Consider the following 15,678-nt stretch of genomic DNA (forward strand, 5'->3'; position numbering starts at 1 on the left):
GGAAGCGGAATTGCCCAAGTATTTGGCGGATAAGAAGGATGGCAAAGTGAACACAGGTATATTTGATATACATGTTATTGATGTGTACCTTACTAATGCTCGTAGTAGCACCTGGGTATTTGATACTGGTTTTGTTGCTCATATTTGCAACTCGAAACAGGGGCTACGGATTAAACAAAGATTGGCTAAGGACGAGGTGACGATGCGCGTCAGAAATGGTTCCAAGGTCGATGTGATCGCCGTCGGCATGCTACCTCTACATCTACCTTCGGGATTAGTTTTAGACCTGAATAATTGTTATTTGGTGCGAGCGTTAAGCAAGAACATTATATCTGGATCTTGTTTGATGCGAGACGGTTATTCATTTAAATCAGAGAATAATGGTTGTTCTATTTATATGATTAATATCTTTTATGGTCATGCACCCTTGAAGAGTGGTCTATTTTTGTTGAATCTCGATCGTGGTGATACACATATTCATAATATTGATGCTAAAAGATGCAAAGTTGATAATGATAGTGCAACATATTTGTGGCACTGCCATTTAGGTCATATTGGTGTAAAGCACATGAACAAACTCCATGCGGATAGACTTTTGGAATCACTTGATTATGAATCATTTGATGCTTGTGAACCATGCCTCATGGGCAAGTTGACTAAGACTCCGTTCTCGGGAACAATGGAGCGAGCAACTAACTTATTTGAAATAATACATACTGATGTATGCGGTCCGATGAGTGTTGAGGCTCACGGCGGGTATCGTTATTTTCTGACATTCACAGATGATTTGAGCAGATATGGGTATATCTACTTAATGAAACACAAGTCTGAAACAATTGAAAAGTTCAAAGAATTTCAGAGTGAAGTGGAAAATCATCGTAATAAGAAAATAAAGTTTCTACAATCTGATCGCGGAGGCGAATATTTTAGTTACGAGTTTGGTCTTCATTTAAAACAATGTGGAATAGTTTCGCAACTCACGCCACCTGGAACACCACAGCGTAATGGTGTGTCCGAACATCGTAACCGTACTTTATTAGACATGGTGCGATCTATGATGTCTCTTACCGATTTACCACTATCGTTTTGGTGTTATGCATTAGAGACAGCTGCATTCACGTTAAATAGGGCACCATCTAAATCCGTTGAGACGACACCGTATGAACTATGGTTTGGCAAGAAACCTAAACTATCGTTTCTTAAAGTTCGGGGTTGCGATGCTTATGTGAAAAAGCTTCAGCTTGATAAGCTCGAACCCAAATCGGAGAAGTGCGTCTTCATAGGATACCCAAAATAAACTGTTTGGTACACCTTCTATCACAGATCCGAAGGCAAAAATATTTGTTGCTAAGAATGGATCCTTTCTAGAGAAGGAGTTTCTCTCGAAAGAAGTGAGTGGGAGGAAAGTAGAACTTGATGAGGTAATTGTACCTTCTCATGAGTTGGAAAGTAGTTCATCACAGAAAATCGTTCTCATGATGCCTACACCAATTAGTGAGGAAGCTAATGATGATGATCATGAAATTTCAGATCAAGTTACTACCGAACCTCATAGGTCAACCAGAGAACGTTCCGCACCAGAGTGGTACAGTAACCTGTTCTCGAAGTCATGTTACTAGACCATGATGAACCTACGAACTATGAGGAAGCAATGATGAGCCTAGATTCCGCGAAATGGCTTGAGGCCATGAAATCTGAGAAGGGATCCATGTATCAGAACAAAGTATGGACTTTGGTTGACTTGCCCGATGATCGGCAAGCCATAGAGAATAAAAGGATCTTCAAGAAGAAGACTGAAAGTGATGGTAATGTTAACGTCTACAAAGGTCGACTTGTTGCGAAAGGTTTTTGACAAGTTCAAGGAGTTGACTACGATGAGACCTTCTCACCCGTAGCGATGCTTAAGTCTGTCCGAATCATGTTAGCAATTGCCGCATTTTATGATAATGAAATCTGGTAAATGGACGCCAAAACTGCATTCCTTAATGGATTTCTTAAAGAAGAGTTGTATATGATGCAACCAGAAGGTTTTGTCGATCCTAAAGGTGCTAGCAGAGCGTGCAAGCTCCAGCGATCCATTTATGGACTGGTGCAAGCATCTCGGAGTTGGAATATACGCTTTGATAGTGTGATCAAAGCATATGGTTTTATACAGACTTTCGGAGAAGCCTGTATTTACAAGAAAGTGGGTGGGAGCTCTGTAGCATTTCTAATATTATATGTGGATGACATATTGTTGATTCGAAATGATATAGAATTTCTGGATAGCATAAAAGGATACTTGAATAAGAATTTTTCAATGAAAGACCTCGGTGAAGCTGCTTATATATTGGGCATCAAGATCTATAGAGATAGATCAAGACGCTTATTGGACTTTCACAAAGCACATACCTTGATAAAGTTTTGAAGAAGTTCAAAATGGATCAGTCAAAGAAAGGGTTCTTGCCTGTTTTACAAGGTGTGAAATTGAGTCAGACTCAATGCCCGACCACTATAGAAGATAGAGAGAAAATGAAAGTCATCCCTATGCCTCACCCATAGGTTCTATCATGTATGCAATGTTGTGTACCAGACCTGATGTGTGCCTTGCTATAAGTTTAGCAGGGAGGTACCAAAGTAATCCAGGAGTGGATCACTGGACAGCGGTCAAGAACATCTTGAAATACCTGAAAAGGACTAAGGATATGTTTCTCGTTTATGGGGGTGACAAAGAGCTCGTAGTAAATGGTTACGTTGATGCTAGCTTTGACACTGATGCAGATGACTCTAAGCCACAAACTGGATACATATTTATATTGAATGATGGAGCTGTCAGTTGGTGCAGTTCCAAGCAAAGCGTCGTGGCGTGTGTCGGTGTCAAAACCAGCCGTTCTCGGGTAGGGGGTCCCGAACTGTGTGCCTGAGGATCGAAGGTAACAGGAGACAAAGGGGACACGATGTTTACCCAGGTTTGGGCCCTCTTAATGGAGGTAATACCCTACTTCCTGCTTGATTGACTTTGATGGGTATAGGGGTTACAAGAGTCGATCTACCTCGAGATCGTAATGGCTAAACCCTAGCTGTCTAGCCTATGTAAATTCTGATAGCCTCTACGGACTAAACCCTCCAGTTTATATAGACACCGGAGGGACCTAGAGTTGTACAGAGTCAGTTTATAGAGAAAGGAAACTACACGTTCGGACGTCAAGCTTGTCATCCACGCAAAGGAGAGTCCCATCCGGACACGGGGGAAGGCCTTATATCTTGTATCTACATGGCCCATCAGTCTGGCCGATGCTACACAGCCCGGACACCCGAGGACCCCATAATCCAGGACTCCCTCAGTAGCCCCCCCACTTGCCTTCAATGACGACGTAGTATTCGGCTCATGTCTTCGGCTTTGCAAGGCGGGTTCTTCATTATAATCTGGACCAATGACAATCCGATGATAACCTCGATGTCTTTTACGCACTACTGCAGGATGGTCCAAACGCGACACTACGATCAGAGACCCTTCGACGAAACTGTGTGCAATGCCATAATCGCAAACGGTCGTGTAAAAAATCCGTCAATAAAGGTGCAAAATGTTTGCGATGACAAATGCATCAAACATGGTTTAGAACTTACTTGCGTGTGCGATGCAGGGCATACGATTCAGCTCAATTAACTGTTTGGGATGAGGAGGCAGAAAAGAAACGGGCAGCCAGATGAAGGGGTGTGCGATATACAGCATACGGTTCACTGGGATGAACTGTGTGTGATTAGGCAACACAATAGAAACAGTTCAACTAAACAAGATGTGTGTGATACGCGGCAAACAGGTCCGTAATCTGATGTGTGCAAAGACCAATAATAACACAGACGATTGCTGCTAATAAGCCATGTGAATTGCTTTGTCTATAGTAGAGTAACATGTATATATATAACTGAAATAAACATCCAATTACATAAGTGACTATACAGATCATTCGCACACACCTCAATAAACAATTGCATGCATTCTAAAGTAGGAGAAACGATCGTCTAGTCATCTACTTCTTGTGATGCTCCCGCCACTGCTATGTGGCTCGATCCCTCATCTGGGTCAGGAAGAAGACGGTTCCTCATCTCAACGACCCGCCTGTACATCTCGTAGCTTGTGTACGCATCCATGGCCGTGTACTTGACATGTTGTTCATCCAGTCTCTTATGCCACACACTGTGCCAGGCATTCTTGTCCTTATTGCTCTCTTGCTTCATCTTCGTGTAGTAGGGGTCGATGATGGCCGAGGCGAGGTCAACCAGGGAGTTTAGCTTGCTTTTGTCACTGCCCCAGACCCTGTAGTGGTGCTGGATGTTGACAAGATTCAGGCATTTCAAGTCCGAAACCTTGAGCGCTTTTAGATCGTTGGTGGTGTCCACCGTAGCGAAACTGTAGTCGGAGCTCTTGATAAACCTGGAGAAACGCTCGCAAGGCCTTGTGGCAAGGTGGAAGTGCTAGACGAGGATGTCATGTTGCACGCACAACTGGGCAACGACAACCTTCTGATCGTGTCTGGTGTTGGTGTCAAAACCGGCGGATCTCGGGTAGGGGGTCCCGAACTGTGTGTCTAATGGTTGGTGGTAACAGGAGACAGGGGACATGATGTTTACCCAGGTTCGGGCCCTCTCTATGGAGGTAATACCCTACTTCCTGCTTGATTGATCTCGATGAATATGAGTATTACAAGAGTTGATCTACCACGAGATCGTAATGGCTAAAACCCTAGAAGTCTAGCATGTATGATTATGATTGTTCCTATGGACTAACCCCTTCGGTTTATATAGACACCGAAAGGGACTAGGGTTGTACAAAGTCGGTTACAGAGAAAGGAATCTTCATATTCGGATGCCAAGCTTGCCTTCCACGCCAAGGAGAGTCCCATCCGGACACGGGTGAGAGTCTTTGGTCTTGTATCTTCACAGCCCATCATTCCGGCCCATGTCAAATAGGCCGGACGCCCGAGGACCCCTTAGTCCAGGACTCCCTCAGTAGCCCCCGAACCAGGCTTTCAATGACGATGTGTCCGGCGTGCAGATTGTGTTCGGCATTGCAAGGCGGGTTCCTCCTCCGATGTCTTCAAAGAGCTGTATTCGGCCTTCCATTTAATGCCGTACCCATCAGCTTCTGTGCATCCATGGCTTCAGCTTCCACGTGTCGAGCGAATACGAGAGGTCAGGGTATTTTTTGCACATAACATCCTGGCCATGTAGGAAAAGTGTCTATTTAAAGAGATTGGATCTCAGATCCATTCCACACCATAGGGAAAATCCTCAGAGCTTGCTAGGAGAAACCACTCCAACATGGCCATCGCTCCCAGTTCTTCCTCCCGTCCCCACGGCTCCAAAAAAGGCGATTGGGAGAGATGTTCCGTATCCCATGGTCAGCTAGTGAAGCTGCAAACACAGGGATTTCTTCCCCCCGCGGATCTAGTCCCCGTTCGAGCAGGATTGACTTCCTTCAACTGCGGGGCTCAAGCGGAGAATTTCCCCAATCCATCCAGGGGGAACGAGTGTGCTTCGTTCCCTACTTTCTAAGAGGTGTCGGATTTCCAATTCACCCGTTCCTCCGAGGACTTCTAGAGTATTATGGCCTCCAACCGCACAATTTCACTCCTGCCTCCATCCCGCACATTGCGGGCTACATTGCTCTTTGTGAGCTATTCCTGGGTTGTGAGGCCCATTTTGAATATGGAGGAAACTATTCTGCCTCGTCCCTTGTAACCAAGAGGGATCAATAGTCGAAGTGGGTGGAGCCAAGGTATGGCGCATTGCCAAGACCGGATACCTGTCCGGCATGCCGAAGAAGGCGTCCAAAGAGTGGCCTTCCGAGTGGTTCTATATTGAGGACGTCGCCCTTCCCGACCCAGTCCGAATGGGTCTTCCCGAATTTTCAAGCGCTCTGTTGAAGAAACGCCACAGCTGGTGCCCTCGGAGCCTCGAGGAGGAATATAGCACGGAAGTCCGTCAATTGATGGGCAAGATAAAGGCGCTCGCCCAGTCCGGACTATCAATAGTCCAGGTAATGGCGACTTCCATAGTGCGGGGGGTTCAGCCACTCCAATACAGAGGGCTTCCCATGTGGCACTATAATGGGGAAGATGACGCTTCTCGCTGCGGTCGGAAGGGTCCGAACACCCTCGCTGCTTTGGCCAAAATACTGGCCGAACTGTACAAAGGGGAGAAAGAGGAGTTCACTCGTATTAAGCGTCGAGATGGATTTTCCATGTACAATCCTCCTAGCTGGGTGAGTTCTAATCCCACTACTTTACTCAATCCTCTCCCTGAGTCACTTTTAATGGACATTAACCCATCCATTTGTAACAGGAATGTCGGAAGGTTACCAAGGGGATCCATAGCCCCGCCCCACAGCCAGAGGATCACAACCGGGACCTTGACCCCGGATTTGAGGAGGATCCGGACATATTCATGGAGCTCGAGGATGGGGTGTTCTACCAGGCGAGCTATGACGGCACGGAAGTGGCCATCACCGCCGACTATCTCGGTCTCCTCCCTGCCTTGCATGTAAGTGACCAAGAGACACCTTCTTCGAGAGAGCTTCCTCATTATGCCTCATTCACCGCACTACTTTGTGCTCCAAAGGGGAGGCGCCAGATGTCTCAACGTGCGCTAGAGGCATCTCCTAAGAGAGCAGCGTTCGCACCAGGCAAATATTCGAAGAGGAAAGCGAACGACAACATGGCAGAGCCGTCAACAAAGAGGTATGGTTTTTGATCATGCCCCCTGGCAGTCACATCAAACTGTGACATTATCCGCTGTTTCTTATCAGAAAAATGTTCGCCGGACTATATCTGGGGATCTCGCCGGCCGTACCTCCACAAGTCAGGTTCCTGACCCTGCTTTAAAGGCGAGGGCTGATACGGGAGTGACGCCGGATTGTCCTTCGGCAGAGGAGTCGGATGATGTATCCATCACAAATTCTGAAGTGGAAAGCGCCATGAATCATCGGCGCCGGCGGGCCGCTCTTCGCGACCCCGGCTTTACAAAGGAGGCATTCAACGCCTTCAGCTCGGCTGATGCGTACATCCGAGCTGCTCGAGACGGGCTTACTAGAGCCACAAACCATCATTTGAAAGATATGCGGGTAAGTACACATTTGCACCAATCTGATAATTATATATATACTAGTAGTCCCCGAGACTTGAAGCAGTTGATACAACTATTTTAAGGATCATTGTATACCCAGGTGCTCACAGAGAAGAACAACCTGTTGTCTCAAGAGCTGGAAAAATGTCAGACCCAGCTGGCTGCTGCTACCGCCGAACTGGAGAAATCCAAGGAGGCATCGCTTGGTAATGTTCCTCTCCATCGAGAAAATATAATCATGTACCAGCAATATTAATATTTTTTTGTATCTCCCATGGCAGGATCGTCAGATCAACTGAAGAAGGCCTTGCAAGTCTTGCAAGAAGCCAAAAGGCAACTGGCCGCGGGCGATCGTGTGCTGACACGGGTCAGGGATGAGAAGAATAAGCTGCAGGATTCCAACACTCTACTGGGCGAAGAACTGAAAGATGTGCGAGCCCAGCTAGCCAATTCCGTGGAGGAGAATAAAAAGCTATGAGGCGGCATATTCAGTATGCTTTTCGAACTTGTCTCCCTATAATTCAACGAGGGCAGGAACAGACAGATTTATGTCTGCAGGTATTCTGACTGGCCGTCCTGAAGAGGACATGTCCGGATCTCAAGGCGACCTATTACAAGAGCTTTCCCAAAGGCACGAGGAAGTTCGGCAAGCAATGCAGAGTGTTGCCAAGGCTTTATGGCCATCCGCCTCCCCTCCAGGGAGTATGCCGGAGCTCGTGGAGCTATTCAATGGAGCCCGGCGGCGTAATCGATTATGGAAGATATCAGCCTGCCGAGAAGGTGCGCGAGAGGCCTGGGCCATGGTGAAGACATGGTACACCAAGCTTGATCCAAATCATATGGCCCGGGTTGGACCGATAGGGTCGGACGGAAAGGAAATTCCCGTTAGTTTGGTATATGACCAGGTAAAAGTAGCCACAAAATATTCCCAACAGGATTGTAAGTTAGACAGCCTGTTAGATGGCATCGAGGAGGAAATTTTTGAGTCGTAGTGACTATGTACTTTCCTTGACATATTTGTCCCTAGCCGGAATGTAAAAAGATCGTCATGGCAGACCTTTTCGCTTCGACCTCTATACCCAAAGGTGTGGTGTGTTTCCGAATACCTTAGCGGCTAGATAGACCGGGGTATGCGTGGAAACCAGGCATAGGTGTCATAGTTGCTTGAATAGACAAGTTGTATCCGGCTAGCTATGTTATATTACATTGTAATTGTAAGAAACATCTTCCAGAGAGAATAGTTCCATTAAGGGTTCCTTTCCCTGGGTGAACATGCGTAAATATGCATGTCCGAACTGTGATTGAAAAATCACAGCGTACATAACATCTGGGGGTTCATAATGTAATGATTGTAAAAACATCTTTAGTCCACCGACCGAATATTCCCTTAAGAATGCTAGCTTTCGGCTTCACCCAGTCTGAGGTACACATCCGGATGACCCGGCAGTATCAATCGCAAAGGTGCTCCCTTTATGACTTGCCGAACAAACGGGAACGTAGGGCATAAGCACAGGAGCCTGGCAACCCAGCTTGGCCAAAACTTAAGTCATAACGATGCATATAATGGCGAAGAAAAGGAACATATGGGGAAAAACACATATGTGGTGAGCTTGATGCCCAGAAAATAATGATAAGCTTCTGTACAAGAAGCCCCCGGGTATTATGGGCATACATATTTAAGGATGTGTACGTCGGAGGTGCGTGGTTTAGCCGCACGAGAGCTTTAAAGCTAAAAAAGCGAAAAGAGAGGAAAAAGTGATGGAAACAAAAGGGAGAAGGAGACGAACAAAGAGTCCGGCGCTAGGCGTAGAATCTTCGGAGTCTGGCCGCGTTCCATGGGTTCGGCTCTAGGCGATTGTCTGATGCGTCACGCAGGCGGTATGCTCCTCCGGTGAGAACTTCGTAAATGCTGAAGGGACCCTCCCACTTGGGCTTGAGTTTGTCCTTTTTCTTCTCCAGCAAGTGTAGAACGAGTTCGCCAACATTATAAGTCTTGGCCCGCACTTCTCTGCTTTGATACCTGCGAGCCTGTTGTTGATAAAGTGCGGAACAGGCTTTTGCAACGTCACGCTCCTCCTCCAGGACATCTAAGTTGTCCTGCCGATCAAGCTCGGCCTCTCTCTCTTCATACATGCGCACTCGAGGTGGGTCATGAATAATGTCGCAGGGTAACACAGCCTCCGCGCCATACACCATGAAGAAGGGTGTATATCCGGTAGTGCGATTGGGCGTGGTCCGCAACCCCCAGAGTACGAAGTCGAGCTCCTCGACCCAGTGCTTGTCTGATTCTTTCAAAGAACGCACTAGTCTAGGCTTGATGCCGCTCATAATAAGACCATTGGCTCGTTCGACTTGACCATTTGTTTCTGGGTGATAGACGGAGGCGTAATCGAGTTTAATGCCCATATTAGCACACCAGGTTTTCACCTCATCGGTTGTGAAATTGGAGCCGTTATCGATGATAATGCTGTGTGGGACGCCATAACAGTGCACGACACCGGATATGAAGTCTATCACTGGTCCGGCTTCGGCCGTTTTAACTGGCTTGGCCTCTATCCACTTAGTGAATTTATCCACCATGACCAGCATATATTTTTTCTTGTGGCTTCCTCCTTTAAGGGATCCGACCATATCAAGCCCCCAGACCGCAAAAGGCAAGTGATGGGGATTGTTTGTAGAGTGGTGAAAAGCTGGCATCCGACGCACCGTTGGACAAGGTCCTGTGCATCTGCTCGGGCCGTTGGCCAATAGAAACCTGTACGGAAGGCATTACTTACAAGGGCCCAAGCCACAGCATGGTGACCACCGAGACCGGCATGAATTTTAGCCAAGAGCTATCACCCCTCTTCTTCGGAGATACATCGTTGAAGTACTCCGGTGGCGCTCTTCTTGTAGATCTCTCCGTCATGGACCTTGTAGGCTTTCGAGCGCCGGACAATGCAGCGAGCCTTGTTCTGATCCTCAGGGAGTTCTCGACTATTAAGGTAGGCCAGGAAGGGTTTGGTCCATGGGGCAATGACTGCCATGATAAGATGGGCCGATGTGTTATTTCAGTAGCTGAGCCCCCGATGATATCGGTATTGTGTTTGGAATCTGGGGGTATAATCGGGTCTCGAGTGGTGTTGCCGCTCTCCCCTTGCCACACCACGGATGGCTTGAAGAGCCTTTCCAGGAATATGTTAGGTGGGACGGGGTCGCGCTTGTCGCCGATGGAGCAAGGACATCCGCCACTTGATTACTTTCTCGAGCCACATGATGAAACTCGAGCCCCTCGAACCGAGCTGACATTTTGAGAACGGCGTTACGATAGGCCGCCATATTCGGATCTTTGGCGTCGAAGTCTCCATTTATTTGGGATATTGCTAGGTTTGAATCCCCGCGCACCTCCAGGCGTTGTATGCCCATGGAGACGGCCATCCGAAGACCATGCAGCAAGGCCTCGTACTCGGCTGCGTTGTTGGAGTCTGTGTATAATATCTGGAGTACGTACTGAACTGTATCTCCATTGGGGGATGTTAAGACAACGCCCGCTCCTAAGCCTGCCAGCATTTTGGAGCCATAGAAGTGCATGACCTAGTTAGAATATGTGCCATACTCTTTAGGGAGTTCGGCCTCTGTCCATTCGGCGACGAAGTCGGCCAGTACTTGGGATTTAATGGCCCGGCACGGTTTGTATGTTATGTAGAATGGAAGGAGCTCAATGGCCCACTTAGCAATCCGGCCTGTGGCATCGCGGTTGTTTATTATGTCGTTCAGTGGTACTTCGGAAGCCACCGTGATCGAGCACTCTTGGAAGTAGTGTCACAGCTTCCGGGATGCCATGAAGACCGCGTATTCTATCTTTTGGTAATGAGGGTACCGGGATTTGCATGGTGTGAGGACAGTGGATACGTAGTATATCGACTTCTGAAGCGGGAATTTGTGTCTGTCCTCCTCTCGCTCAACGACGAGCACCGCGCTCACCACTTGGTGTGTTGCCGATATGTATAATAGCACGGGTTCACCGACGTTCGGTGCGGCCAGGATTGGGTTGCTCGTTAAAAGAGCTTTTATTTGTTCCAGTCCGGCCGTTGCCGCATCCGTACACTCGAAGTGGTCAGTGCGTCGGAGAAGGTGATAGAGTGGCAGTGCTTTTTCTCCTAGTCTGGAGATAAAGCGGCTTAAAGCTGCCACACATCCGGCTAGTTTTTGGACCTGTTTAAGGTCTGTTGGCGTAGCCAAATGTGACAAAGCTCGGATTTTGGCTGGGTTTGCTTCCATTCCTCTATTGGAAATGATGAAGCCCAGCGGGGACACCGAAAACACACTTTTTCGGATTAAGCTTGATGTCCTATGTACGGAGGTTGTCGAATGTGAGACGCAGATCGTCTATTAATGACTCGACGTGTCTAGTTTTGATGACGACGTCATCCACATATGCTTCAACTGTCTTGCCGATCTGTTTCTCCAGGCATCTTTGAATCATGCGTTGGTAGGTGGCCCCAGCGTTTTTGTTGGATGTGGGGTTCCGGCAAACACTTAAGGTTCGAACACTTGGGTGCGCGCGAAGTCTTTCCCTCCTACCGATCTACGCCCTAGCTCGCTAAGATCTCGCGGACGAACTCGACGAACTCGCAACATAGAAAGACACGAGATTTATACTGGTTTGGGCCACCGTTGTGGTGTAATACCCTACTCCAGTGTGGTGGTGGTGGATTGCCTATTGGGCTGATGATGAACAGTACAAGGGAAGAACAGCCTCCTGAGGTGGAGGTGTTCTTGTTCGTGCGAGCTTGTGCGCCTCTCTCGATCCGATCGCTACTACTGTGGTGGCTAGACCTATTTATAGAGGCCCTGGTCCTCTTCCCAAATATCGAGCGGGAAGGGAGCCAACAACGGCGGGCAAATTTGAAGGAGACAGCTAGTACAAGCTATCCTGACAAAAGCGGTCTTCGCCTGCGAAAAGCTCCTGGGTGACGCCGTCTTGGGCTCCACGATGACCTCCGCCTTGCCGTCCTCCTGGTCTTGGTCTCGTTGCACCAATATGGCAACCTTTGCCTGATGCCTCGGTACTCTTCACCTGCGCTGGCCTCCTTAGCACCAAAGAGGAAATAAGGACGCTGCACGCGCTGGCGCCCGCCTGGTGCCATTCGTCATGGCTCACGTCACGAGAGCCTCATGAGGTTTGCCCCGCCTTGATATCTCCGCTCCTCGTGAGCCTGCCTGGCTCAGCCGCTCCAGAGGAGGTCTTGCGTCGTCCGCCTCGCGAGGCTTGGAGCCTCGCGAGGGTCTTGGATGCCTTGTTGATGAAGATGGGCCGTACGGCCTGCTGGCTTAGCCACGCTGTGGGCCGCAGGCAGGCAAGTCTGGGGACCCTCGTTCCCAGAACGCCGACAGTAGCCCCCAGGCCCAAGGTGCGCTCGGGCTTGGCTTCGCGGCAAAACCAAGGGTCTAGTTCGGAGCACCGCGGGCCCCAAAAGCCTGCGGCCTCGGTCGACGCGTGGCGGTTGATTGGACGTGGGCGTCTCCACTTCCCCACGCTGCCTTTGAATCTGCCTGGCTATGCGGCCCCTGCGGCCTACACAGTTATTCCTCCGTCGCCCGCGCCTTGCTTCCCCAATTCCCCTGCTTCCTTGTGGCTCTGCTTCCCTTCTCCGATCCGACCTACCCTCCTCCTGCTTCGTTGCCATGGCGCCAAAACAGGCGGACAACGGGAAGAAGCCAATGTCTTTGTCCGGCGCACCTCCAGCTGTCGAGCCGGCGCTAGGACGATCCCGGGTGCTCAACGACGAGGCCATGGACAAGGTGCGCCTGATGCTTGCTTCCAGCTTCAGCGAGTGGGGAGAGACGGTGGCTTGGCCTGCGTCTCGCACCCGCATGGCTCGGGCAGCCACCGAGGTCCCAATCTTCATAGATGCCATCTGGGCTGGCCTGATTCCTCCTTTCTCTGCCTTCCTCAACGCGGTGCTAGAGCATTACCAGATCCACATGCTGCATCTTGACCCCCAATCGGTGACTCTTCTCGCTGTCTTCGCCTTCGTGTGCGAAGCCATGGTGGGCATCGCTCCTTCGGTGGCCCTCCTCCGTCACTTCTTCTCATTGCATCTGGCCGACCCTCAGCAATGCTCGGGGTGCGTGAGCTTCCAGGCCGTGGCTGCGACCGCGGGCGCGGGGATTGACTTCAAGCTCCCTTCATCCACTAGCGAGTTTCGCACGCGATGGGTGTTTGTCGATGCCGGCGTGCTCAACCCCCTGCTTCAGGCTCCGGCGGGGCCTGCTGTTCCAAACTCCGGTTGGGGCCATCAGAAGCTCACGAGCCCCCGCCATGCGCCTGTCTGGGCCAGGCTGAGGATGTTGAAGGACCGCGGCGTGACTGCGCCTATGGTGGTGAAGGAGTTCGTCATGCGCCGAGTCGCTCTGCTTCAGCGCCATTCCCGCCCGATGCGGACCTTGCTCAGCAATCAGGACCACATGAGGTTTCAGGAGGAAGGGCTTCCTCTTAAGACGCGGGAGACGGTGCTCATGGTTCTGATGGGTATCCCTCTGCCGGACGACATGCCCAGGAAGAGCTGCCTGCTGTACCGTTGTGAGAACAGGGATGAGTTAGCCGCGAGCATGCCCCCCTTTGATGAATGGGGGCCGCAGCCGATCAGCCTGGAGGGGCCTCGTGAGAACCCCGTCGTTGTGGTTCCCTTCCTTGCCGCTGGTGCCGAGCTCGCCCCAAGCGACGGTGCAGGTGGGCGAGCTCCGACGGGGCTGGTGGCCCAAGTCCTGAGGAACGCATGCCGGATGATGATCCTAGGGCGTCGTCTTCGGGGGCCCGCGACCCCCTCCTGAGGCACCGATTATTGAGGAGGCGCAGCACGCGGCTCCCGAGGCCAAAGCTCCAGAGGCCTCGGGAGGTTGTGGTGAGGCGGTGCCCGGCTGTTTGCCACAACCAGGCACCTCTGAAGGTATCCTTCCAGGCTCTTCTCCGGCCCCTCTGCACACCGGCCATCACGTCCAGCGTTTCGGTCGTCTTTGTGTGACTTCGGTGAGCTCCGCAAGAGGAAAGGATCCCCTAGCGGTAGCAGCGTCTTCGGGCCGTTGAAGCGACGAAAGTACATCGCCATTGACGCGTAAGTACCTTGCCGCCATAGCTTATTACGCGTTGCTTCCTTCTTCTAACACCAGTCTTTCAGGGCTCCTTCCACCGAGGCTGCCGAGTCTCCTGAGAAACGGCCCCCTTCTTCCTCAATTCTTCCGCCAGCCTCGAGCGCTCCGAGTCCGCTTGTCGCCCCCGGAGCAGGGTTGGTTGAAGGGGCACTCATGCCTTCTTGGCATGCTGAACCTGCGGCCCTATCGCTCCTTCCCCCCGGTTTGGTGTGGAGCTTGGCAGGCGTGCCTAAGACTCCTTCGCTGGTCATGGATGGCAATTTGTTGGCTTTGATCTTCGGCTCGTTTCCGAGCAGCGGGCCCCGGTCGGCTTGGGCTCCTCGCGAGGACTGGTTGACGTCTGGCTCGGTGTCAGTCCCCAGCCCCCTGCCTGGAGGGGGCGCACCACTTGGTGCCACGCCCACAGCCCCTGAGGCGGAGGACGAGGTGGGCCGAGCGTTTGAGCTCGAGCGCGGGCGGAGTGTGGTTCGTCATTAGCTCTTCCAGGAGGTGATGGGCGCGATGTGTCGACTTGGTGAAGAGCTCATGAGTGTCGATTCGCGTCTTGAGGCTGAAGATATCCGGCTGGCGGAGGAGCGGCGCAAGCTGAAGGTGGCCATCAACCTCGGCCGCTATCAACGCGACCTTGAGAACGCGAAGGCAGAGGCATCTCTCAAGGTTTCCCATGAAGCCCGCTCACGAGCTTTGGATGAGGCTCGCGAGGCTGACCGCCGCCGCGAGGCTGCGGAGAAGCGCGCGTGGGAGCTCCAGGCCTGGAGCGCGTATCTTGAGCAGCAGGTGGAGGCGCACAGGGCCGCTCTTGCGTCGCTGAGGGGGACGCCTGCGGAGGAAGAGGAGGTCCGGAAGCGTGAGGAGGCGCTGGCCCTGGAGGCTATGGAGCGCAACCTGGAGCTCGAGCAACTGGAGACGAGGGAGCGTCAAGTTGCCCAAGCAGAAGATGCCGTCGGGGCTCGCGAGGCTAGAGTCGAGAGGAGGTTGATCGCCGGGTGGCCGAGGTTCGCGCAGATCTGGAGGGTAGGTACGACCTGAAGCTGAAGCTCGCAGGCGTGGAGGATGAGGGCAGGGCCGCTGCCCTCAGGCCCAGGTTGGACGAGGCTGAGATGCGTGCGGAAGCCACAGCCGCCGCCCTGGTTACGGTGCAGGCGGACTTGGCCTCCGCCCGTGCCGAGCTACGTTCCCTCCGGAGGCGGGTTGATGACGCAGAGGCCGTCGTGAGGCAAAACACGGAGGAGGTGCTCCAGCGATGAACACTGGAGCGCGAGCATGCCCCTATGCTTCAGGATCTCCGGAACAGGGCCAATATCGCCCTGGGCCATATTTGCGACGTGGAGGTGCCGACCCCTCACTCGAATGATTATGCCAGCCATCTGACCTTCTTCACCGAGGTGGTGACGCGCCTGGAGGCTCGATCTGCTAGAGCTCGCCAGCTTGTGGAGGAAA

The sequence above is a fragment of the Triticum aestivum genome, chromosome 5D (genome assembly GCF_018294505.1).
Source record: "Triticum aestivum cultivar Chinese Spring chromosome 5D, IWGSC CS RefSeq v2.1, whole genome shotgun sequence".
Taxonomy (NCBI): Eukaryota; Viridiplantae; Streptophyta; class Magnoliopsida; order Poales; family Poaceae; genus Triticum; species Triticum aestivum.